This window comes from Mandrillus leucophaeus, unplaced genomic scaffold (genome assembly GCF_000951045.1).
Source record: "Mandrillus leucophaeus isolate KB7577 unplaced genomic scaffold, Mleu.le_1.0 Scaffold262, whole genome shotgun sequence".
NCBI lineage: Eukaryota > Metazoa > Chordata > Mammalia > Primates > Cercopithecidae > Mandrillus > Mandrillus leucophaeus.
The window spans coordinates 303,362-327,681 of NW_012102721.1; the positions used below are offsets into that span (position 1 = coordinate 303,362).

Here is a 24,320-nt window from a genome sequence, read left to right on the forward strand (position 1 = left end):
TCCTTTTTTTTTTTTTTCCTCTGCCTTTCCTTATTTGGAGTTGATGCTTTTTGACATTTCTGTCCAACAAATACTACCTTGGGTTCTGGATTATATTCCTACGGGAGCAGCTGACATTTATTTGATCCTTCCATTTGAAAATATTTATTTTAAAAAGACCGAGAAAGGTAGAATTGACTTCTAAAATACTTCAATAAATAACCACTTTCAAGTTGCCGTGATTCACTTTGGCAGAGAGATGCTATAGACAGATAACCCAGAGCAATGTCAAAAATAGACACAAACAAACCCTGCTCAATTCTGGTATCTTCCTTTCTCTTTCTTTTCACTGATTCTATTCAACATCCTGCCTTCTGCAATCTTAACACAATCTGTTAAATTATGGTATAATCAAAACCCTGTCACCCTCCATCACTTTTAACTTCAGGAAGCCTTATAATTCTTGCTTAACCATTCAACAAAACAAACATATCAGGGGATAGTCTAGCAAGCTTAGTTCTAGAAGCTTATTTATCCTTCTTTGATGTCTGTCTAAACTCATATAAAGGAACACAAGTCACTTGGCACATATGTGGAAGTTAGGTACAGCCTTGCAACATCAGAATCACCAGGGAGCTTGCTGGAAAATGCAGAATCCCAGGCCCTACCCCAGATCTACTGAACCAGGATCTGCATTTTAACAAGAGCCCCAGATAACTGCTGTGCACATTGAGGTTTGAGAAACACTAACTTATAGCATAAAAATCAACACTTGGCCGGGCGCGGTGGCTCATGCCTGTAATCCCAGCGCTTTGGGAGGCCGAGGCAGGTGAATCATGAGGTGAGGAGATTAAGACCAGCCTGGCCAAGACGGTGAAACCCCATCTTTACTAAAAATACCAAAAAATTAGCTGGGCGTGGTGGCAGGTGCCTGTAATTCCAGCTACTCAGGAAGCTGAGGCAGAGAACTGCTTAAACCTGGGAGGCGGAGGTTGCAGTGAGCCGAGATCGTGCTACTGCACTCCAGCCTGGGCAACAGAGTGAGATTGTCTCCAAAAAAAAAAAAAAAAAAAAAAAAAAATCAACACTTGTACCACCCAGCTCCCTCATGCAGCATTAACTTACCTGCCTAGAAAATGTGGCTTACTACTTTCGAGACTGCTTTTAGGTTCCCTCTAGGTAAGGTAGTTTTAGGGAAAAAAACCACCAATATATAAGCATTTTCTCCGGATTTCTTTTGTTAATGTGAGAGTGATAATTACAGTCTCACCAGTTTTTTTCTTTTTTAAAGAATTTAGAGATTTTCACTTTATTTTAAAAGTATGTTCACGGTATCATATTTTCTATTTTCCTCTTCTTCAGAGATGGGATCTTGCTATGTTGCCCAGATTGGTCTCAAATTCCTAGGTTCAAGTGATCCTCTGGCTTTGGCCTCCTAAGTAGCTGAGATTACAGATGCAAGCCATCATGCCCGGCTCCATATTTTCTATTCTCTAACGAAAATTACATATGCTAAGCAAGGGAGGGAAATACATAGAACTTCCAAGCTATAGCAAGTTCAGCTTCTTTCTAAAACCCAAATAATAGCCCCGGGATTTAGAGATGAGTAAGAGAAGGGCTTTTCTTAAGGATTCAGGAGGCAACACGGCTTTGTCCTTAAAGACTTTCATGATCATACCTTATCTTGCCAAACTTTAGCTGCCTAGAAATGTGAAGGGCTTAGAATCAGCCAGGGCTGAGTGGGGTGCAGCCAGCCTCAATATGACCCCATTAGTAGCACCTTTGGGGGGTGTCTGCTCCTAGTAGAAGAAGTATTACCAGACTTTTGAATAGAATCAGCTTTGTTTCTGGCTCAAGATGACATCCTTGCTTTAGTAAATCCTCCTCTCCATGATCCAGCACATCTCTCCTTGACCCATCCCCATTCCTAGCTACCCTCACTGACGCCATAGAGGTCATTCTTTGGAAGCAACTGAAATAAAAGATGCACAGCCCTTTCCACCTCTGTCTCTCCCACCTGGTGAAAGAGGCAGACCTTCCCATTAACCTGCTCTCAGGGTGAAGAATATCGCCTTGATTACTTCAGTAAAAAGGAACATTGGAAGGAAGGTACCGGAATCAGGGAGGCTGTGTGATGAAGACAAAGGGCTTCAGAGCCCTCTCCCTCCCTCTCCTGCCCTGACAGTGGTGCCCTGTTCCCATTCCCCATTTTTAAAAGTTGGAAATTTGAGGCAAAGCCTTATTGTAAAATGTTGCAGTTTCTCAGGTATTCCCAGGGTGAAATCTCACCCCTAAAATCAGAAACTTTCTCACAAGTCTGATAAATGACGGCAGGCTCATTGTATTAGGCCGTTCTGGCACTGCCATAAAGAAATGCCCGAGACTGGGCAATTTATAAGGAACAGAGTTTCAGTGGACTCACAGTTCTGCAGGCTGCACAGGAAGAATGATGCTGGCATTTGTGGCTTCTGGGGAGGCCTCAGGAAACTTACAATCATGTCGGAAGGAAGAGGTAGGAAGCAGGCATGTCACATGACATGGCAGGAGGAGGAGAGAGAGGGGGAGGTGCCACACACTTTTAAACAACCAGATCTCGTAAGAACTCACTGTATCGCGAGGCCAGTGCATGGATGGTGCTAAACAATTTATGAGAAATTCATCTCCATGATCCTATCACCTCCCTCCAGGCCCCAACTCCATTCTTAGGATTACAATTCAACATGAGATCTGGGCAGGCACAGAGACCTAAACTATATCACCCATGCTAACTGCTGAGGCTTCTGAAGCCCTTCGTAGGGTGCCAGAAGCCACCTGGCTGGTCATCGCGCACACCTGTTTCCACCTGAGATGACAAGGCTGATGTGGGGCTGACTGCTTCTCACCAGCCTGGCATGGGGTTCAGCTGTGTCTTTGCCAGGTGGTGCCTGGAACATTCTGGGCATGGAACATGCATTTTCTTGTGGGCAGTGAAGGTGCAGAGGCCACTTTTCTTGGGTCTCCAGGTGAACCTTGAGACTGTGTTACCACTAGGAGGGCAGAGCTGTCACCCCCGATTCCTGGGGGAGACTCAAGGGTGGCACATGGGCTTGGGGATGAACAAACTTCCTACATGGAAGCCTTGTAGGAACACTCAGGGTTTCTCTCTGGCAGGAGCCAGTGTCTGTCAGAGGAAGAGACAAGCTGACAGCCTTTGGGAGATAAGACAGCTGGGCCCCAGAGGCAGCGGAGGACCCCACGCTGACAGACACAGCTCCACCAAAAACAGAGGCAAGCTGACAGTGCCTGGAGTGCACAGTTTGCTTCGGAAAAGGCACTTGAGCTTCAAAAAGGAGAAGAAGAAACAAGTGCCCGCAGTCGGGCTGCTGGGGAAGGCCAGAAGCCAGGGCTCCTGCCAGAGTCGGGAGGGCAGTTGGTAGCTGGTTCGTGTGGGAGCCTGAGCTTTGCCTGTAGGAACAAACACTGTGGCTGCTCTTGCTAAGGGATGTAAACAGCATCTCAATGCTGGGCTGATAGTTTTTGGGTATAACTGGGTTCTTTCCATTCTACAAGGCCACTTTGGCTTCTAAGAAGGCAGCTCTAAAAAGAAGTCCCCTCTCCAATTACCTTACAGAACCCCCACTGGTGCATGGACCCCTTCCCCTTGCTTGTGTGGGAGTCCCACCCAAGGTGCAGCCCAGCAGGGAGACAGAGCAATGTGGTTCAGTCCCGGCTGGAAGGGGTGTGCACAGTGACCCCCGATGAGAGTCAAATCCATCCAGGTAGAGCAATGGCAATGAGCAGAGGGAGCCTCAGCCCAGTGCTTCCTGTGATGGGAGGAACAACCCACCACACAACACTTTCTTTCTAGAAGCAAAGTTGTCTGTTCCACTGCCTTGTCTAAAATCTTGCTTTAGCTGCTGATTGGCTCTGAGAGGCCATCTATGGTCCTGATCCTGGTGCTCTCCGTGCCCTGTGGCCTGTCCCCATTCCCCCAAAGCAGACCTTTCTTCACACTCTGTCCCTGGGATTGTACTCCATTGTCACACTGCCCTCTGGTCCCTCACTTTTCTAAGCCTCTGTGCCCAGGGCTACCTCGGATTTCCTGCATCCATCAGGGAAGTCTCTGCCTTTGAAGTCCTGCCTTTGTACAGACCTTAGAGGTCTGTACAGACTGGACAATCGCATGCATCCATCTCAGGGACAGACTCATCATCACAGCCATTGTATTCTGCACCACCCGTTAGCATAAAAAGTCTTTTGCATCTGTTTTCCCAAAGTTGCCACAGCACTTAAGATCCAGTGGGATCCAATCCCTATTTGTCACAGGAGTAAAAATTAAGTGAGATGGGAAAGCACTCCTGAGTTGGAGCTCATGAGAAAGGAGAAGGGGAGATTCCTAATAAATGATGGTTATTCAAGTGAACCTTGGACATTGGACTGTGTGCGCCCACTACTGTGGGTTCTTCATGTTGGCCGCCCTTTAAAACCATGGGGAGGCTCGAGGAAGTACCCGTGTGGGGAGGGGAAGGTGGAGCGTGATGGGGGCCACCATGCACAGTGTGTCTGAGCAGCTTTGGTTGCTGACGCTAGCCTGGCATCTGTGGAATTTGATTTGTACATTTGAGTGGCTATGAAATGGGCCCTAGTACCCTTACCGGTCATGGAAAGTTCTATTCCAGGTAGGCCACTGCAGAGTATCTGTCAAGAGTTGTTCCCATTGGATTTCATTTCTCTTAAATTTCAAAAATGCCAGTATTGGGAGGCCAAGGTGGTGGATCACAAGGTCAGGAGACCAAGACCAGCCTGGCTAACATGGTGACACCCCGTCTTTACTAAAAATACAAAATTAGCCAGGCATGGTGGCACATGCCTGCAGTCCTAGCTATCCAGGAAGATGAGGAAGGGGAATAGCTAGAATCCAGGAGGTGGAGGTTGCAGTGAGCCAAGATCGTAGCACTGGACTCTAGCCTGGCCGACAGAGCAAAGACTCCGTCTCAAAAAAAAAAAAAAAAAAAAAAAAAAGCAGTAATGTGTTACTGTTCCATTATTGCCCTAGAAAGGCTGTAGGAGGTGGATGGAGTTGCAGACCAGGTTCCATAGATGTCATGCATCCTGGGCAATAAGAGGTCTTCCCTCTCAGCCTCAGTATTTCCATCTACAGGTAATAGCAAAGCCTTGGATACAGAGGTATTGGAAGAACTGAATTGTTACAACATGTGTGAAATTGTACTTCTTTAAAAGGGAGGCATAGCCAGGAAAAAAAGTTTCCTTTTCCATTAGTTTAGGTGTAATTTACAGTTGTTTATGATGATGACCATCTCTTTATTTCTTTGTCGCAGCTTTGAATACAGACAAAAGTTTTAAATATCCTGCTTTAACAAGAAAATATTATTCAATGTTTTAAAATAAGAAAGGTTAAAAATAACTCACATAGTAAAAATGCAAATATTTCCCTCCTCTTAAGAAGTAAAGGCTTTCAACCCTTTAACAAGTATACTCTTCTGAAGTTTTCAGGGGACAAAATAGCTAAGAAAGGGAGAGATGGCTTTGTCTGTTGAGATATGTGATGCCGAGTTTTTCCCGGGTAACAGTGAGAGGAAGAGATTTTTATCTTTTGTGTATAATCTCAGTAGAAATCATGACATTGCTTTAAATGATATTCTTGCACATGTGAAACTAATAATAGTTTGTGAGCCAAGAGGGAAAAACCAGTTTTGCCCTGAAATACGGCCAAGTTGGACTAGAAAAGCGATTGTTAAGGAAACTGTCCTTAGCTGGATTGTTCTCTTCTCGTTCTCTCTCACTCCCCCTCACTCTGCTTCTTTCTCGCTCTCTTTCTCCAGCTCTTTTCTCTCACCCTCAAGTCTAAAAATTATAACAGTATTTCAAGAAGCTAATACACTACCACAGCTTTGCTGACACTCTTAAAAATCTCTTGTAAAGAACACACCTTTGACCCTCACAGCCAGTGAATGTTAATTGAAGAGTGGACCTTGGTAGTGTCTGGGAGAATGCTGAAAAAGACCAGAGGTGGGAAGAGTTCAAGGCCAGATGTCCAAAATGCAGGGCCAGAGTCTCCTAACTCTGACCACAAATCCTGGCTACCTGGTACAACCTAACCTTGTGAACTTGGCTTCCAGTTCCCTACCTACAAAACGGGAAAAAACAGTAAGTTCTCTTCCTTCCTGGGTGCTTGTGAGAACCAACTGGCTTCATGACTGAGACATTATTACTGAAAGCTTGTAGCATATGAGTTCCACCATGCAAAGGTGTTTGCTTGGGGTCTGATGTTAATTCCTCCTTTACAATTTGCCCAGTTCATGTGGCTGAGTGGCTCAGGTGGACACAGGTTCTGGCAGCTGAGAACCTGCCCAGCTTTTTTGAATGTTTTCATGTCCAATCAGATTGCTTCTGTGGTCAACGGATGAGGGATTACAGGTTGTTCTTTCATTGGGAAATGTTAGAATGTAAATAGGCACAGCCTTTTTGAAGGGCAATTTAGTGAAATGTAACAAGAGCTTTCAAAAAAGTCCCTACCCTTTTACCCAGCAATTACATGTATAATGCTTTATATTAAAAAGGCATTCTGATATAGTGTGTACAAAGACACAGTGTGTGGGAGAGGCTTATACAGCACTGTTTACAAAAACGAAAAAGGGGAAACAATGCAAACGTCCAAATTAAAGGATGTTAAAAATCCACAGTAAGTATGTTTTAGAGTCACTTACAATGCAGGCACCACAACGATAGTCTATATTTAGTTGACCATATTGAGTACCTACTATGTGCAGGACATCAGCTAGGGAAATATCAGTGAAGAAAACAAACAAAAGAACTCTACCCCTAGGAGCTTGCTTTCTATTACAGGAGACAGAAAATAAACAAAGCCAACATGTAATTTGCATGGTGTGTTAGAAGGTAACGCGTACTATGGAGGAAGTTTAATCAGGAAGGAGGAGGTGGCAGCAGAGGTGAAGGATGGGTGCCAGCACAGACTTAAAGGAGGTGGGAATGAAGGTGCTCGCTGAGAAGGGGCAATTCTGGATGGATTTGGTGGGAGAAAGGCAAATCTGGGGAAAGAACATCCAAGTCAATAGAAGGAGTGAGTTAGGAGGCCTGGACATATGGAGCAAGTATCCATCATGTTAGAGGAACAGCATGAGGCCATCAGCAAGGTGCGTGAAGAGCAGGGAGTGAGACACACAGTAAGAGACAATAAGCCCAAAGAAATCCACAAGTCACTCCTCATTCCTGACTTGGAGAGAAGTTGATAATGAACTATCAAATAACAGTATCAGTCAACAATATATGATGATCCAATTTTAGTTATAAAACATAAGTAAACCCTCCTATTTACGGTATGTGCTATTTTCTCCCCCACTTCTGCCTCCCCCTTCCTTCTCTCCTTCCTTTGTTCAAAACTTTAGCTTATCTGAATTTTCACATTTTCAGTTTTCTACATTGAACATACTTGTGCAACAAACAAACGGGAAAGGCTCAGGTAAAATAAATTGACAGTATTTTATTGTCTTTGGTCAAGCTGTTTGAGCACAGAATTCACTGATGTTAAAATGTGTTTACTTTTCTGAATGAGCAATAAACACTGTTTGCTTTGCAGAAATGTTAAAACAGTGGAAGAGCTCAAATTGGGAAGTTACTTTAAAGGTGAGTGTTGTCTTAGAGAAAGAGTAGGTTGGTTTCCACAAGTTAGGCCACACCCAAAATACACGTTCTCTGCATTTCTACTGGTGAAAGTTCCCCAAGGTGGATCTGAAAAGTGCCATGTGTATGGAAACCACATGGAAATAGAGGGATAAAGGTGGAGAGCTCCTCCCACCCCCACACATGTATCTACAGACATGTTCAAACTCATCTGTAATCATAAGAGCGTTGACCTTGACTTCACTGTAAAATTTTGATGATTGAAAATGTTTCAGGACTGGCGTGTTCCAGATTAATTTTAATTATTTGGATAATTGACTCAACCAGGAATAAACAGAATTTCAAGTTAGAATTTCAAATCCAGTTGTTAAAAATCTTTCTAAAAAGCGAGCTCCCTTCTCTATGTTGGTGAGTGTGCTGTGCTGGACACAGTTCAGTCTTTGTTGATATGGGTGCCCTGGGATGTAGCTGGGTCATTATTCTATTCTTAAACTTATTTATTTCTCCTTTAAAGCCCTACAAGAGTAGTGTAAGTAGCATATCTGCCTTCTGAAGTAACCCATATGCTTGGCATTAAAAAATTATAAAATCATTAAATTGTTGATTACAGTTTTTCATATCCTCTTAGAAGCAAGGGACAGGAAAACCAACTAATTTATTGTGTTTTTTTTTTCTTAATTATCCCAATTTTGTAGCTAGAAAACCTGATATAGAGAGAAGGAAAATAACTCATCTAATAGAGTTCAATGTCTGTCAAAGCTCATCCTATAGAACCACATGACTCCAGGTGAATTCCAATCTCTCAGGCTCTTAGAAAGGAAATATGGTTATATCCAAGGGCATGAGGACTCAGGTTTTGAAGATCTTTAAAGCAACCCAGAAGAACAATGTCAATACAGAAAGACCAGAAATCAGTGACCTGGACTGTGCTCCAATTTTTATATGGCTTAGAGAAGTGAATGTTACTTCCCTTGTCCCATCTGAAACATAAATTTATTCCTTCTCCATCATTTAAATATCACATCTGAGTGACATCTAGAATGGATGTTTTTGCCAGTACAAGTTACTAAGAAAAGAAGAAAGCTCTTTCCCATGTGACATCTCCCCTCTGACCTACATAACAGTATTTTGGTGTTTTATTTCTTGTACAGTGGTTCCTCACTGCATTCATAGAAACGGCTACAATGTGCCTACATGGAATAATAGATTCTGTATTATTTTACCAAAGACAACGATTTTTAATAGTTTTACTAGTTTCTAGTAGCTCTCCGTACACTTTAAGGATTATAGAAATATTATTCAAATATCATATATTGAATGGCCCTTCCATGAAACTCCTTGAAGAGACACAGAGGGGATGCAATAATGTATAGTCTGACCCTTGTTGGCAAAGGAGTTTGCATCTGGCAGAGAGGAAAAGTGTACAGGAAGGCACCAGCCCACAGGGTGGCTGCAGAAGAAACCCCACAGACAGTGCCCGTGGTGAGAAGATAAAAGCTCAAGCCTGAGAACATGACTTTGCATTTTGGTGGCATTTTCAAATATCCTTTCAATTGACATCTCAAATTCAATGACCTGGACATCTAACTCAAGAAGTCACCTAGTTTATTGTTTTGATTTCTCTGACATGACAGCATATAAATTACCCTTCCTTCCTTTTAAAACAATTCCAGGGTGTCAGAACCTCTGTTTTTAGCAAGTCCCTCTTGCACATATCTTAAGCCCATTTTTTTTTTCCTTTCTCTTTATTAGAAACAATTGTCTGCAATTCCTTTTCAGGTGCTAAGAGCTTCAACGTCCTACTCAGTGTTTTTTCTTTCTTTGCCAACTCAGTGAGATCCCTCTTGTCTTTTCTCATGATATGATTTGGCTGTATCCCCACTCAAATCTCACCTTGAATTGTAATAATCCCCATGTGTCAAGGGTGGGGCCAGGTGGAGATAACTGAACCATGGGGGTAGTTTCCCCCATACTGTTCTCATGGTAGTGAATAAGTCTCATGAGATCTGATGGTTTTGTAAAGGGGAGTTCCCCCACACAAGCTCTCTTGCCTGTCACCATGTAAGATGTGCCTTTGCTCTTCTTTCATCTTCCACCACGATTGTGAGGCCTCCCCAGCCATGTGGAACTGTGAGTCCACTAAACCTCTTTCCTTTATAAATCACCCAGTCTCAGGTATGTCTTTATTAGCAGCGTAAGAATGGACTAATACATCATGCAATTGACCATTGTATGGAATCTTGGGGTGCCTTAAGGGGACAGAGTGATTGGATCTGTTTTGTGGTTGGAATATGAAGCACAAATGACTCAGTCAGATTACCAACGTCTGAAACGACACGGGAAGAAGCCAGGACAGACACACAGGGCTCCTCACTGTTTATCACTCTCCATGTATAAGTCTTGCCTTATTTTAGCAATATCAACAGTTCATCTGGAAATTTAAAAAAAATGAAGAAGCAACTTGAGTCCAGATTCTTTACCTGAAGAAAGAAATGAACTACAATACTTGCACATTGCAAGGACTCAGGTAGTCAAATGAGGTTATGATTTTTCTCCAGGACACCCAGGGTCTGTCTTTAGTGCTAACAGCCTCCTGACACCTACTTTGTAATAAAAGGACAATTTACTTTGTATTGGTTGAGAGTACCAAAAAAAATCCAGTATTGTTGAATAACTGATCATTTTAAGAAAACCTTATTAATGCAATGAAAATATTGGGGGTGTATTTGAAAATGGCTGGTGGGTTTTAATTAAATTCTCCTATCCCACAACAGTTTTTTGGGTTGCTGAAACCACAATGTCATCCCTTCTATCAGCTGCTCTAAAGTCCAGGTTTCACACTCTTTGTGGGTGGGCTATTGTGAATGACTTCGGTATTGTTTGGGTGATTTATAACCCAGGGATTTTCAGGTGAAATATACCTCCTGATGCAGGATCCCATGTTCTAGCTATTATCCCAGTGGCCAAGATAACCACTCTGTACTTCCCATGAGAGCTGAATCTCACAAAAGACTCAGCCTTGCTAACTTAAAATAAACTCCACTTATGCACATGACAGGAATAGAGAAGACTATCTCAGTGGTGCCAGCCAAATCAACAATTTCCCTGAAAAATAAAGTTCATTGACAGCAAGGTATTTTTGTTCTTTTTTTTTTTTTTTTTGGTATAATTTTGTGGTCTTGAAAAAAATTATCTTCACTTACTTGGAAGTTCTAGACTGACCCACACTTATCACTATACTGAAGTAGTGGGCTGTGCCATAAAGATTATTTGCAGACTAAGGTGGGTTCCACATAAACCCCATTTTATATTTTTACCATAGACTCCTTGTTTTCATGGGGTCTCCATTCATGCTGCTTGGGAGCCAGGCTAAATTCCCAGTGACTTCTATCAAAGCATAAGTGAGTTTTACCTCATGGGCAGAGAGAAGGTTTGTAGTTTGACAGATATGACTGAATGACTAGGAGATGAACATCAAGTAACATTGTTTTTGCACATGAGAAAAAAAGGAGTCTTGTCCACTGTCTGCTCCAGATCACAAAATAAAATGGTCCCATCATATTCAGGATTAACACATTTCCCATTCACAGCAAATCCCCAAAAACATGCTCTTAAACTCTGCCAGCCAAAACCTTGCACGAGAAAGTGACAATACACCACAGCCCTATCTGGCTGCTGCAGCAGCTCACCTAGCTCTCTGCCCAGCACTGCTATTTATTCACTGGAACAACCTCAACACTCTGCGCCTGGACTGCAGCCACGTGCGCTCCCTCTGGCCCATGCAGCGTGGTGTGAGAGCTTTCTTTGGGCAGAATCCATCATCAGCCTGCTCTCTCGGCTCATGAGTGATTATCTGCTCTCAGCACTACTGATGACACTAAAGCGGGTCCATTTTTCTATTACTTGTTTACTGCTTTGCACATGCTTAGGGTTTCTTGCCTTCTCATCAGTGTCCTAGCTGTGTGTCCTAATCCCAGTATTTAACCCTGTCTTGCTCATGACTGCCAGATTAAAATCCCTGTATTTCCTCCCACTTGCCCCCAATCAAAGCAGTCGCTTCTCCAAGAGCTACGAGCTCATGTACCATGCCAATGTGCGGCGCTCTGATTTCCATGGTGTGGTAGACCATACCCCTGCCTGATCAATCCTCATTGCCAACATGCCCCATATACGGGTAATGGCAAAACCACAACTACTTTTGCACCAACCTATAGGTGGGTTCCTCATTGGAAAGCCCTCCTTTCTCTTGGGAAAACCTTACTAAGCCACAAAACACTACTCTTCTTCCAAGACTCCTTCACATTTCCCCACATCCCTGGATGTTTTCTGCAGATACCAGCCCTTATTAATGTTCTCCTCCCTCACTTAAAGTCTAGTACCATACTCTTGTGTAATGCTATGCTTCTTTGTGTACATTATTGTTTCATCAATACTCTCATTTTCTAAGTTTAAGGCCTCTGGGAAGTGAAATCAGGACTTCTTTTTTTTTCCTATGTCCCCTTGTCTTCTTTAGATAGTAGGTACTTAGCAGAGATTTGCTGACTGACTAACCCAAGAAGCTAAGACAATTCTGGACATAGCTATGAAAGGCCAGTTTCTGGCAATATGAAGGTGGTCAGGAGATGTTTTGAATGAAACTAAATGTTATATAATTATTCCTCACTTGACTGCATGAAGGTCTGCTGTGATAAGCCCTCTATTCAATTTTCTTAATATGGGTTTTCTCAAGAGTACAACATTCTTATTCACTGATAGTGTCTTTTATTTAAAGGATAATAAATGAGACTACTAATTTTGAAAAGAACAAAGAAACTTCAGGATGGATTAACTATAATTCCAAAGTACTAAGCAGTTTATTTAAATAACCTGCATAACAGAGAATCCAGTCCTTGCTTTGTGGTCATAATCTTTGCAACTTAGTGTGATCATGCATATTTTTTCTGATGGACCAAAAGCTTTTTGTTTTTGCTTTTCCCCTGCACCTAGACATTGAGTCCAGGTTAAATCTGCCTTGGCAGTGGGCTTTCTGGCATTCCATCTCTAGTTGCGACTCTGCATGGCTCTTGCATGAGCATGCACTCAGAGGTCTTTATTGTGGGAAGAAGGCTGTGAGAAGGGGCATTGTGTCTGGGTTCCTCCTTAAAGCAGATCTGAGGGACACCTAAGCCAGTAGCTCCCACCCTTTAGAATGCATCAGAATCCCTGGAGGGGATAGGCAGATGATTGGACCTGTCCTCAGGGTTCCTGATCCAGTAGATTGGGGGTAGGTTTGAGAATTTGCATTTGTAGCCAGCTTCCTGGTGATGCTGCTGCTGGTTCAAGGACACGCTTTGGGAACCACTGACCTCAGCTGATTTTCATCAGCTCTGATGCCTCCTTTTGCCCACAGAGACCCCCACCTGTGGTCAGTCAAGGTGACATGTGAAGTGTGGGCTTGGGCCCAACCCTCCTTGAGTGCTGATTAAAAAAAAAAAAAAAAAAAAAAGGGCCACCACCTAATTCGGCCTTTCTTCCAATGAAAGAATCCCTCTTATGACAACACATAATGTCATAGGTTCTTTATTTGCCCTCCTCTTTCTGCCCTCTCTTTATATGCTTTACTGCTGTGGGCCTAGCCACCCCAGGAGGGCTAATGAAAATTCAAGAGGGTGAATATGTTTAGGGTATTCAGTGGGGAGACCTTGGGAGACAGCTGAAGAGGAAGGAATCTACCCCTTCTTTGCCATTATTGAAACTGGATTTCTTGAGAGTAGGAATTACATGTTAGTAGCACTATATTTTACATGTTAGAGACGTCTAAGAATCTGAAGTGTGCTCTGCCTAACTCGTCATAGAGTCTTGGCTCTGAAAAGACTGTAAGGTGATGCAAAAGCCTCCAAAGAGAGATTTCGTTCCCTGTCTTTTGACTGAAGGTAGCTTGTTGACAACATAAAGCCAGGGTAAAGCTTTTCCGTGAGCAGTGGGTCCTGTACCCTGCCTCTTCTCGGTCATGTGATCACTGCATTCCAGACCCACTCTCATAGACCACAAGGTTCGTGTAGGGACTGAGATGTCATTTTTGGTTAAATGTGATTCACTTCTTTTATAGAGAAATGATGGCTCCCTAAGTCAAAGCAATGGCCCCATAGAGTGGTGAGGTCCAGTCTGATTTGCGGACTGAGGCTGAAGGGCACTGTTTCTCTCACAGCCATTAGAAGTGCTCCGTGTTGGCAGAGACTTTGAAATACGTGAACTCCAACCCCAGTTCCTAGCTTTCTCAGCTTCTTTATGTTCTAGTGACAAAGAATTCAGAACTGTGAAAACGCAGAGAAGACCGATCATATTCCCTCTGTCCCGCTCTGACTACTGAAAATGCTTTCTTATGTTGAACCAAAATATGTCACTTTGTAGCTTCTACTGCTGGGCCCCACTTTTATCCCTGAGAGCCCAGCAGAACAATTATAATCTTTCCTTCATCTTCAAATAGCAAGATGCTTGAAAACAACTATCATGGCTCCTCCTCCACATATTCTCCAGGGAAAACACCCCTAATTCTTTCATCTACTCTAATATTACACAGTTTGGACTCACCTACTGTCCTGCCTATTTCCTTCTGCACATAGATTGTTGGATTACATCCCTTTTAAATTGAAATGATTGAATGTGGCAGTGAAATAAATCCTCTCCTCAAAAACATTCTCTTCATTAAACAGAAGTTCCACTAGGAGACATTATTTACTTTGGAATGGCAAGATATTTGAAGAAGTCAAGAGTTTTCTAATCCGGTATTACTGCCCCATGGAAGGATTAACATGCATTACTGGTATTTACTATTTCAGTTTCCTAATGTTTTCCCCTGCATGAGTGTAGGTGGCTGTGATATCTGAGTTAGGGAAATGGAAACGATGTAAGAGAACTAGAAGCATTATGGATCACCACCCTGTTTCTTCTGGTTCTTCCTCTCATAGTCTTCTCATACATTTCTCCCTGACAATTCTCTTTTCCAGGTTGTAAGTTTGGCATTAAAGCTGTTCTTTTGCTTCTAGTGAAAAGGTATGGAAGTCAGTTTCCAACTTTTCTCCTTGAGGGAAGCAGAGGTTCTCAAACACTACTTACAAATTACATGGTCTATTTTCAGGAGAACAATGACTATTAGTAGATTAATTCAACCTAAACTTACAGCATGTGTCTAACCTATAGACATTTATGTGATTTAAAACAAAATGCAAATTGCTAGTCAACAGCAAGTGCCAGATATTAGAAGACAGCATCTAATTCTTCAGCATTCTTAGACACAATGTGGGTGTAATTGTCAGCATTAGAACATTGCTTTTGAGCATGGGTTGTGAAGTTGGCTTTTCTCCTTTGTGTCTACTTTAACAGATCAGCTAACAGAAATCAAACAATATATATTTGCATCTCTTTTGTTAAGAATCATCTACACCTCCTCCAAAAGTCAAAATATCCCAATTAATTTGTTTTAAAAAATACACCACTAAAGAATGATTCAAGGGCACCAGGAAATATTATCTCTACCAGGAATCTTTTCACCACGGGGACAAATCATTTCCTCTGCCTTACTATATTCCTGATTTACATTAGCTGTATTTCTTTGTTGCCAGACATTTATATTGGGCATGCATACCAAAGACTCCAGTGTGTTCACCCTACCAGTTTCCCCTCCTCCTGGATACAGAGCTGAACTACAGTTTGCAGCTACTCTTGCAGTTAGGTATGACCATAGAATATGAATAGGAGTGATATACATTACTTCCAGGCCCGGATCATTAAAATCTTCTACATAATCATCTACTCTCCCTCTTTCCTTGTCTGCTAGTTGGATATCACCACTCAGGAGATATTAGAAGCCATGTGCTAAAGACGACAAAGTGTCCACAGCCTGGGTCCTTGTATGGCATCAACCAATTAGATTTATGTGAATGACAGAACTCTTCTATTTTGCTAAATTAGTGAGATTTAAAAATTTTCTGTTTCAAGAGCTTTCTAATTAATATAGTATTCACAGACTCATCAAGAACTGAAGTTATTGCCACATTGCAATAAATGAATAACAACATCTGCTATTTATAAAGTGCCTACTTTGTGCTGGACATTGTACTAAGAACTTTTTTTTGGAGACAGAGTCTGGAGTGCAGTGGTGTGATCTCAGCTCACTGCAACATCTGCCTCCCAGGTTCAAGCAATTCTTGTGCCTCAGCCTCCTGAGTAGCTGGGACTATAGGCATGCGCCACCACACCTGGCTGATTTTTGTATTTTTAGTAGAGATGGGGTTTTGTCACATTGGCCAGGCTGGTCTCAAGTTATCCACCCACCTTGGCCTCCCAAAGTGCTGGGATTATGGGCATAAGCCACTGCTCCCGGCGTGTGCTAAGAACTTTATTTACATTATCACGTGAATCCTCATAACATTTCTATTGTTATGAAATGTTACCCTTATTGTTACTATTACTCTTATTGTTATTATTTTATGATAACATATTATGTTACTCTTATTGTTTACTATTACTCTTTTTTTTTTGAGACGGAGTCTTGCTCTGTCGCCCAGGCTGGAGTGCAGTGGCTGAATCTCAGCTCACTGCAAGCTCCGCCTCCCGGGTTCACGCCATTCTCCTGCCTCAGCCTCGTGAGTAGCTGGGACTACAGGCGCCCGCCACCACGCCCGGCTAGTTTTTTGTATTTTTTAGTAGAGACGGGGTTTCACCGTGTTAGCCAGGATGGTCTCGATCTCCTGACCTCGTGATCCACCCGTCTCGGCCTCCCAAAGTGCTGGGATTACAGGCTTGAGCCACCATGCCCGGCCTACTAATACTCTTATTGTTGTTATTTTATGATAGGGAAACCAAGGCATAAAGTTGATTAAGATCACACAGTTAGCATAGTGGATTACATAATTGCCTCCAATTGTTCTCTTCCCTCCCTGAAAGATTAGGTATCTCCACCTGTTGCTGCATGGCTTGCAGTGCTTCACTGTGGGAGAAATATACATCTCCTTCCCACTGATCATTGGCACTGGTGTGACATGTGAATTGTCTGACCAATGGAATGTGAGTGGATGACTTGTGCCATATGTGAGCAAGAATGTTAAGGGCCATTGCTTAACTTGGGAGTCTCCTTTTCCTCTGATACTGGGATGCAGCGTTCCAGACCAGATCGATTCTTGATCTTGAATTCCAGAATGAAGAAGACACAGGGGGCAGAACCACAGCTGACCAGCAGAGGCACAGAGCTCCAGGGAATAATACGCCTTTGTTTTGTAAGCCACTGAGATGCTGGGGTTGCCGTTACTGCACCAAACTTAGCAAATACTGACAGATACACCTAGACCTTGATGCAGATTCAGTTAGTGAGAAACATCAGAGCCTGTGGTCTTAATCACAGAGCAATACGGCCTACCAAGCACGTTGTCAAACTTGTACAAGTTCTTGCTAGATGATACAAGAGGAATTTAGAGCATCACTAAAAAAATCAATGGATAAGAAAAAAGTAGATGTCTGTAAGTTTAAAGAGGAAACTGCCACAGTATTTAAACTTAATTTATAGATATGTCTCCCACATTGTATATACTACCTTCAGATTTAGTCCACCAGAACAGTTGTTGGCAAGGACATAGATCTTTTTAGCTACCAATGCACTTTCTGGTTCCTTTTGTAAGGATTTCATATCAGAAACCACATCTCTGTGACTGGGAATAAGATCAGTGATGCACGTTAGCCAAAATCTGTTCACTAAAAGAATCACCAGTACTGAATGATTCCTGGTCCTAAGCACAGCCATACAGAAAAAAATGATAAACATGAGACTCAAGGAGAGAATGGGTTTAATCGGACTTGGATACATTTGTATAGACATAAATTAAAAAGTCACTTGGTTAAAATTTAGGATTAATTTTACACATTGTAATTGGGAAAATTGATCGATGGCCTTACTGCATTCCAGATAAAATACAGATCTGAATGACCATTCAAACATTGCACCCTGCACAAAATCATTCTCTGAGGTTTGTGTAAACAATAATTCAATTTGGTAACAAATAAATAAATGAATATTTCCAATTGATTAGCAGGTGTGGTTAGATCAAAGCCACAGTTTAGAGAGGATACAGACTATTCTTTTAATGATGAGACTGCTCTTTGAGAAAAATAAATTCACTATTATTTAAAGTTATTAAAATGATAGCAAGTATATGTATATTCTAGTCCTTTGCCAGAGGAAATTCAGAATACCATTAGAGCATTAACTGCAATTGTGATTATCTCTTCTTTTTACTGGAGCCTAATTATTTCTAGAAATAATTATTTAAAATGCATTTTAAAATGTATTTTTATCCTAAACAGCTACATTTTATTTTTCTATCTCTCCAAACACTTTTACTACAATTAAAAAGAAAACTCTAATTCAACAAAAGTGTTTTGATGATTTTTCAACTTAACTGCCAATTTCCCCCTTACTGGTATTACCAAATTTAATAATTTTGTAAAACTCCAGAATGAAGCAATACTTAAATGTCAATTATTGAAGATAAAGTGAAGAAACAACAAATGCCATCTCAATAAGCTATACATCCAAATTAACTGAATCTAAACATCTTAATTCCACCAAACTTAAAGTTCTAATACAATGAACTTAGAAAAACCAACCTTACTTTGAAAAGTATTATCACTTTAAAGCTGGTAGCAATAAGGAACTGCCTTTTCCCCTCACTTTCTTCCTTCCTCCTACTCTGCCTATCTCTGGTCCATTTCCATTTCCATATTACTTACATATCATTTGATAAAGGAAGAACTGGTGAAAAAGAGAAGAGCTTCACCTTATCTGCCTGCCTTTCCATGAAGAGGGTTTATCTTGTTTTCATTAAGGTTTACGTGGTCAACACTAAACCTTTGAGGACAGCACATTTTCTACCTGCGAAAATCCGTGAATGGGGTTAAGACTCCATAAGGGTATTTTATTTTTAATCTCCAGTGAATTTTTTTCTATCACTTCTTAAATAACTATTGTAATTTTTTTCCCCTATAAAGTAGAGGTAGACTGAGATGATAGGGAGGAATACGAGACTGAATTAAAAGTCCTTCTATGTTCTCAAGGGAAACAGTTCATGTAAGTCCTCTGTGTTAAAGACCTGTGTCACACAAAGGAAAACACTACATACCAATGTTTAGACAATACCTAGATGAGGTAACTATTGTTTAGGCAATACCTAGATGAGGTATCAAAACGACTTTTTTAAAATAGCAAAATGCAACCAAGTAAATGGGGGCAAATTTTCACAATTTGCTCTCCTTAACAAATCTTATTTGAAATGAGTAAACCAATTATTTTTGAGTATGCTATTGACTGCAAAGGGCATAGTGACACTTTGTTCATCAATAGGAAGAAAACAAGTCATAGTTTGGTGCATAAGAACTGAATATGTGAGCATGGAATCTACCAGAAGTAAAGATTATTGACTGAGTAATTTCATATACCTAGATTATTGACACCACCCCCCTTTTTTAATTTATAAGAGAAATTGAACTTTAGAACTCAGAAATACTTTGTTTATCTAACAGTCTATATTCTTGTATAGCTTCATCCTCATAATGAATGTCTACTTCCCTTCTGCTGATAATATCAGACGGAACAAAGCCCAGGGAACAGCTGCTTTGTTTAATACTCCATGCATCACTTCTTCTGTCTACTTTAGGTAGCAACCCTTTCATCAACTAAATTACGGATAAACTTGCCAATACCTATCAGGAACTGAAATGTAAGAAATAGTGTAATAACTCATCCTTTTGCTTAGGTTTGAAATAGATTGCTCTGTCTTCACTAGCAATCATTTGAAAAGACTGGAAGGTATAAACACACGGCTTTAACCACATCCTGAGTGCTCAGCATGCAATATCTTTAGAAACAACATGTCACACTTGGAAAGTCCAGCAAGGAAAACCAGGATCATATCTTGTTTACCATTAAAAATAACAAACCAGAACCAGCTCAAGACCTCATACACGAGTGCATCCACAAAACAGGAAAGCAGCCAGGGATACTGGTGAAGAATTATCAACATTTCCAACCAGTTGCCAAACCTTGCCAGGACTATGCAATTCAAATTGTACCTTGTAACACCTGGATGGCAATCTTACAGGCATTCCATATAAAATATGACTGTCACCTTCCTGTATTATTTTTCCTCTTCATATCAGTACAGTGGTGTGGTGGGGGACCTACTACAAAGGATGAGAGCAGGACAAAGACCAGCTTCCGGTAAAGTGAGAGCAGAGGGCTTGATGGACTTACCTGTTTTCCCTGTATAAATGTTGAAATGGAACTGGAATGGTAATAAATCCTCCCCTCCTGCAGTTTCTTCCTTGTTTGTATTAAGAGAAGAGACTCCTTTCGGTTTCTCGGTTTCTTATGCCTGCAACCTAGGAAATGTAGCCACCTTGCTCACACACAGGCTTGAAGATGTGATCACTGGCTCTCATCTTGCTAACACACTCTCTCTCCTTTTTGGGAGCTCACCAGTGTCGTTTTGATTTCTTCCAGGTCTAGACTGAGAGGAAACTATTTCTCCACCCTCTTGAGTCCTAGGACCCTTAGAAAGAACTTGGTTGGGCCGGACACGGTGGCTCACGCCTGTAATCCCAGCACTCTGGGAGGCTGAGGCAGGCGGATCACAAGGTCAGGAGTTCGAGACCAGCCTGACCAACATGGTGAAACCCCATCTCTACTAAAAATACAAAAGTTAGCTGGGCGTGGTGGTGCGCGCCTGTAATCCCAGCTACTCAGGAGGCTGAGGCAGGAGAATTGCTTGAAACCAGGAGGCGGAGTTTGCAGTTAGCCAAGATAGAGCCACCGCACTCTAGCCTGGGTGACAGAGCGAGACTCCATCTCAAAAAAAAAAAAAAAGAAAAAGAAAAAAAGAAAGCACGAACGAACAAGCGAACTTGGTTGGCTGGCCTCTCGCTGACCAGGGTGCTTCCACAGCTCCCTTCTGCCATCTATGCCCAACAAAAAGTTAAAGAGAGAAGCATGAGAGGGCAAGGGATGCATGCTTTTGAAAGCCAAAGGGACTCAGCTGAAACTAGCAACCCTCGTCAGGGACGGATCACAGTGTGTGTGAGAGTGTGTGTGTGTGTGTGTGTCTGTCTGTGTCTGTGTCTGTCTGTGAGCGCGCACGTCCTTTTTCTCCCCCTGAGGACGGAATTCTGTCTCCACTCTCAGTTCAGCTCAGGTCTTTCCCTGTCCCAGTGTTCTTGATTCTGAATAGTTTCCCCGATGCACCGCCATGCATAAAATGGATGATTTGCAAGCTTCTTTGCCTCACGTAATTCCGTGGGTAATTTGATATCCAGATTCTGCACGAGCCAAAGACTCGTTTCTTTATAGAAAGTGATTGACCTCCAGCGACCAAGAAGTGGGTACCGTTCGCTGGGGGCTGCAGACCGGTGAGGCTGCAACCGCGGCTCCTGGGCTCTGGCCTTGGTGCTGAATCCGGAACCCGCTCGGGAACCACCACCTCGGCGGCCCCCGGGCAACTTACGGGAGGTTTGAGGGACACCGACCAGCTCTGGGCGCCCTCTCGAGCGTCGCCGTCAGGGAGTTGGGCACAACTGATGCCCTGGGACCCGCCACAGGGCACGTGGCTGGCTTATTCCCTTGCCTGGAGCCGGGAAAGTTTTGTCCAATTTTTTTCCCCTGTAACTGGAGCTGCGGTCTTCCCTCCCACCTGGGTCGCCATGGAGACTCGAGCTCTTTCTCTTTCTCCAGGCAAAATGGGCGAAGCTCAGTTAGCTCAGCCCTGACGGTAGCAAGCCCTTTTTTCTCCCTAAGCAGTTCCTGGACATCACCTTTCTCCGTTTTTTTTCAGCAAAAGAAAGGCAGGCAAGGAACAGGGCTAGCAGGATGTGGCATTGCCCCCGGTACCGTGGGGCTCCCCGGGACCGACAGACTTTGGATAACAGCAGTTGGGAAACACTCTAAACATATAATACATCTCCAACTCCCAAACACTGGAGTAGTGGTGTTTTGTTTTGTTTTTTCTCTTCCTTTTTTTTTTTTTTGGAGGCGGAATTCTTTGGAAAATTCTGGTATTTTGTTTTTCCACTAACCTCACCCTATCTCTGTGGCTGTTTCTATTAAGATATATTTTTCTCCTGAGAATCTCTCCATATTGCACCTAGTACAACACATGTACCTGTGGATCCACTGGGCTTTTATTGGGTATTGGGAATACTGATGTTATTTCACTTAAAAACTAATCCAAGCTTAATGTCTTGATGAAAATGAAAATATATCCACAGGGAAGCAAATATCCACAGCCATCCAGTCCCCTATATGCCACACACATCTCATTTTATCTAAAGCGTCTTTTCTACCCTTCCAATTACAAAATAATTCAGTTTACTCCTAGGGAGATCTTCCTATTCACTTCGATATGTGATTCATATCACATCTTCGGTTTTACGGATAGAGAACAGTTAGGAGTTACAGTATTCTGTTTCCCATTCTCCGCATGTTTGTCCCCAACCCTCACTTTTCCTCCCTCTCGTGTTGTCTCCTCTCCATGCAAAGCAGAACAAGAAGACTGCCTTCCACAAAGACAATGGGCTTTTCCCAACTGTAAATGACTACACCACAAGCCGCCCCTGCCAGTTAATCAGTGCATTTCGTCTTTGCCAGCGGATGTTGAAATGATGTCTGCAATAACTGACTGGGTTTCTGCAAGCCCAAGGATGCAGACCCCTCCTCCCCCCGCCCCCCGTGCGAGTTTCAGTCGCTAATGAAAACCGTATGAAACAGATTCCCCTTCTGTTATGTAACCGGCTTCTCCCTAGCCTTTCGGCTGACTTGGGTACAATGTTTCTCATGAGAGTGGAGATGCCTGGGGCGACGGCGGAGCTGGGGAAGGGGACGCGGGGAAGCGAGGACCCGAGAGCACGGAACGCCTCGCCCAGGTGGACGCCAGCTCCTCGCCTGCGATCAGCTCAGCGCACCGCTTACCTGGCTGCGGACGGGGTGGCTTCACTCAATCATGATCTCCTCTCTCGAAACGGAGCAAGACTGAACAATTCACTACACGACGGATGGCGAGGGAAGGAAATGCAAAAAAGAAAAGGAAAAGAAAAAAACTGGAATCAGGTGGTCAAATTTCACATCAGCCCCGAGAGGCTGTTAGGAGACTCCATTCTGCTCGCAGCTGCTCCTGCTCCAGGTCCGGCTTCCCGGCGCCCGCGGGTCTCCACCCCTCCGCCCGCCCAGCCTCTCCAGCCAGGTGCAGCCGTCTCCGGACTGGCTCCCTCCGGCCGAGCGCGGAGAGCAGGGCTGGGCACCGGGGCCAAAGGAGGGGCGGAGGGGCACGCGTTTGGGCAGGGACGGGGGAGGGAGACTGGGTGGAATGAAGCGGGGAAAGATAAGAGTGGCAGAAGTAAAAAAAAATCCCCGGTTAGGAGAAAAGTGATGGACCACGCAGAGAGACGTCATGAAATCCGCAGATTCAATGAATGCTACTCAATTCCAGCCGACTGGCTCAACCCCGCTGGCAGCGCACGAAGCGACGCGGCTCCAAGATAAAAGCGAGCGCAGCGCCGCGTGCTGGGGAAAAGGCCGCACAGCGCCGGCGCGGTCCGGGAGGAAGGGGCGGGGGCGGGCAGGACAGAGCCACAGACCAAGAGACGCCCAGCCCGCCGCCCACACCCGCTAGCGTCTCAGCGCGCCGAGGACCGGGCTTGGTGGGGGTGGGCTAGGCACAAACCAACAAGCATCCCCCGCCTCTCCAACATGACACTGGAAACGTGGGTGCTCCATGCTGGGGGAATCTTTTGGGTTTCGGCTCCCGACCCCCCAGTCCCCACCTTTCTCCCCGTGCCACTAAGTAAGTTATTGCCGGAGACACGCCTGGAAAGCAGGAAAGAGCCGAAGCTCGGGGAGCAGTTTTGTCTGCTGGTTGTAGGGGCTTGGCTTTTAGGGTTTTGTGAGATAAGGAAAAAGAGGCTCTGGGCACTGCCTCCCACCAGGATGAAATCCGTGAGAGGCAGCCCCGGCGCGGGAGCCGGAGCCTGCACGGCCCGGAGGGGGCGCAGCGAGCAGCCGGGACGGAGAGGGGCCGTATCCCTGGGCTTTGCTTGTACCTGGTGGCGCCCCAGCCTGCTGCCCCATCCAGTCCCTTCTGTCCTGTCCACCGCAACTGGGACCTGGTCCCGGCTGCGGCATCATCACCCCACCTTTATATGGTGTCTCTGGGGTCACTGGAGACAAAGAATAGCCTCTTCCAAGAATGACCCGGGCTGCCTTCAAAGTTGAATTTGTCAGGATAAGCCCCTTAGACAAAGGTCTACTCCACTCTTTGAATCTAACTCGCTTTGTGCTGTTATTCCAGGGGCCCTTCATAGTGCTGCCCTCTTGCACCCTTTTTTTTTCTTATGGTCATCAAAAACAATGGTTCTACATTTCCAAAGCGTTCCCACAAACTGCTTCTACCTATGAACAGACCTCTCTTTTATGCTATCTTTTTCCTAGGGATGAATGGATTGACAAATTGTAAGAGCAGCAAATACCATTGGCTAGTAATTTTATAATAGCCCTTTCAATAACTGGCTATTCTTGTGCTGCTTTATGAAGTGGCTTTCCTTCCACAAGGCACAGAATCTCTACCTCAAAGAACGTGACCTTATTTTAGAGAGAACGCTTATGGAAATCTCTTATTTCCAAGATTATT

The 24,320-nt window shown here is 43.5% G+C and overlaps 1 protein-coding gene across 2 annotated transcripts in view; it reads right to left on the minus strand.

Moving 5' to 3' along the window:
- LOC105542557 (G protein-activated inward rectifier potassium channel 2) overlaps positions 1–23,168 on the minus strand; it is a 319,874-nt gene extending 296,706 nt beyond the window's left edge. The window contains exon 1 of one of the 2 annotated variants that reach the window (XM_011984138.1): positions 22,607–23,168. The gene's annotated coding sequence lies outside the window, so the exon portion shown is untranslated. Of the gene's footprint in view, positions 1–19,900; positions 20,034–22,606 lie in introns of those variants that run through there. The other variant, XM_011984139.1, reaches the window with a different exon arrangement.
- Between the last annotated feature and the right edge of the window lie 1,152 nt (positions 23,169–24,320).